A 2,427-nucleotide genomic window follows, 5' to 3' on the forward strand; every position below is an offset into this window, starting at 1 on the left:
AGCAGCGAGGCCTTCTGGTTCTCCTCCTGATCGGTAATCTATCGATCCGTAATCTATCGATCCGTAATCTATCGATCCGTAATCTATCGATCCGTAATCTATCGATCCGTGGTGGGGAGCAAAGCACGTGCAAATCAACGGTGGCCATTTTATTATGTGCAGCGGACTAGCTTCAGTATGAACTGGCTTTGTTTTTAGCAGTAAAACATTTCCATCAACAGGAGTAGCACCAGCGTACCAGTAAACTGTTAGCTTGGTGGCTAGCTCGCTAACTCCACGTGCTTTACTGCTACACTGGAAGTCCACCTGTCCCTCTTTACTATGGAGAAGGACAAGCTAGCTAACTAGCAATCCATCGTTCTCCTGAGCTCTTTACGGTTCCACTGACCATGAAATTATATTTTATTATTCACAAATATTCATTAATTATCACAGATCCTCGTGTCACATGACGTGTGTTTATGCTGCTGTCGTAATGTTTTTATAGTCTGGTGCGATTCATCAGAACTCCGTCGGCAGTCAAAAGTAATAAAATAGTAATTAAATAGTTTTGGTTAAGATGTTGTGATGACTGAAACCTCCAGCAGGTGGAGCTGTTTACGTTTACACTGTTTCACTTCCGTTGTGTCGATAAAGTTGTGACAAAGTGGATCATTTTCTATAGTGTTTTTGTAGAATATGTTTAATAAATCTTCCAGCATTGTGAATCATTCTGTGTTTATTAATGTTGAACCTGTCCTGTGGGTTCATGACGTCATCCAGAACCAACAAACATAATCGGGTCAGGAAAAACTCCAGAAAAAACCCTTTCAGGGGAAAAAAGTGAAGAACCCTTCAGGAGAGCAACAGAGGAGGATCCCTCTCCCCGGATGGACAGATGAATAGATGTCATGTGACCAGATGAACAGAGTCACAGAGTTACATAAACACATTACATGAATATGACAATGTATGAATGGAACTCCAATCCATGAAACTGAAGGAGGTAGAGAGGAGGAGGGGGCGGGGCATCAGCAGGGCCAATGGGAGGCCGGCTCACCAGCATCAGACACCTCCAGGTCCAATGGACCCTATGAGACGTGAAGTCACAACGACTCCGGGGAGGAAGCAGAGTTAATAAGGTGCAATGGAGAGATGTAAATTCATCCATAAGGAGAGAGAGAAGAGGAGATAGGTGCTCAGTGTATCCTAAAACATCCCCCGCCATGACTCCTTTCACCGCCATGACTCCTTTCACCGCTATGACTCCTTTCACCGCTATGACTCCTTACACCGCCATGACTCCTTTCACCGCCATGACTCCTTTCACCGCCATGACTCCTTACACCGCCATGACTCCTTACACCGCTATGACTCCTTTCACCGCTATGACTCCTTACACCGCCATGACTCCTTACACCGCCATGACTCCTTACACCGCCATGACTCCTTTCACCGCCCTGACTCCTTTCACCGCTATGACTCCTTTCACCGCTATGACTCCTTTCACCGCCATGACTCCTTACACCGCTATGACTCCTTTCACCGCTATGACTCCTTTCACCGCTATGACTCCTTACACCGCCATGACTCCTTTCACCGCCATGACTCCTTTCACCGCCATGACTCCTTTCACCGCCATGACTCCTTACACCGCCATGACTCCTTTCACCGCCATGACTCCTTACACCGCCATGACTCCTTACACCGCCATGACTCCTTTCACCGCTATGACTCCTTACACCGCCATGACTCCTTACACCGCCATGACTCCTTTCACCGCTATGACTCCTTACACCGCCATGACTCCTTACACCGCCATGACTCCTTACACCGCCATGACTCCTTTCACCGCCCTGACTCCTTTCACCGCTATGACTCCTTTCACCGCTATGACTCCTTTCACCGCCATGACTCCTTACACCGCCATGACTCCTTTCACCGCTATGACTCCTTTCACCGCTATGACTCCTTACACCGCCATGACTCCTTACACCGCCATGACTCCTTACACCGCCATGACTCCTTTCACCGCCATGACTCCTTACACCGCCATGACTCCTTTCACCGCCATGACTCCTTACACCGCTATAACTCCTTTCACCGCCATGACTCCTTTCACCGCTATGACTCCTTTCACCGCCATGACTCCTTTCACCACTATGACTCCTTACACCGCCATGACTCCTTTCACCGCTATGACTCCTTACACCGCCATGACTCCTTTCACCACCATGACTCCTTACACCGCCATGACTCCTTTCACCGCTATGACTCCTTTCACCGCTATGACTCCTTACACCACTATGACTCCTTACACCACTATGACTCCTTTCACCGCCATGACTCCTTTCACCACTATGACTCCTTACACCGCCATGACTCCTTTCACCGCCATGACTCCTTACACCGCTATGACTCCTTACACCACTATGACTCCTTACACCA

Source organism: Cyclopterus lumpus, chromosome 9 (genome assembly GCF_009769545.1).
Source record: "Cyclopterus lumpus isolate fCycLum1 chromosome 9, fCycLum1.pri, whole genome shotgun sequence".
NCBI lineage: Eukaryota > Metazoa > Chordata > Actinopteri > Perciformes > Cyclopteridae > Cyclopterus > Cyclopterus lumpus.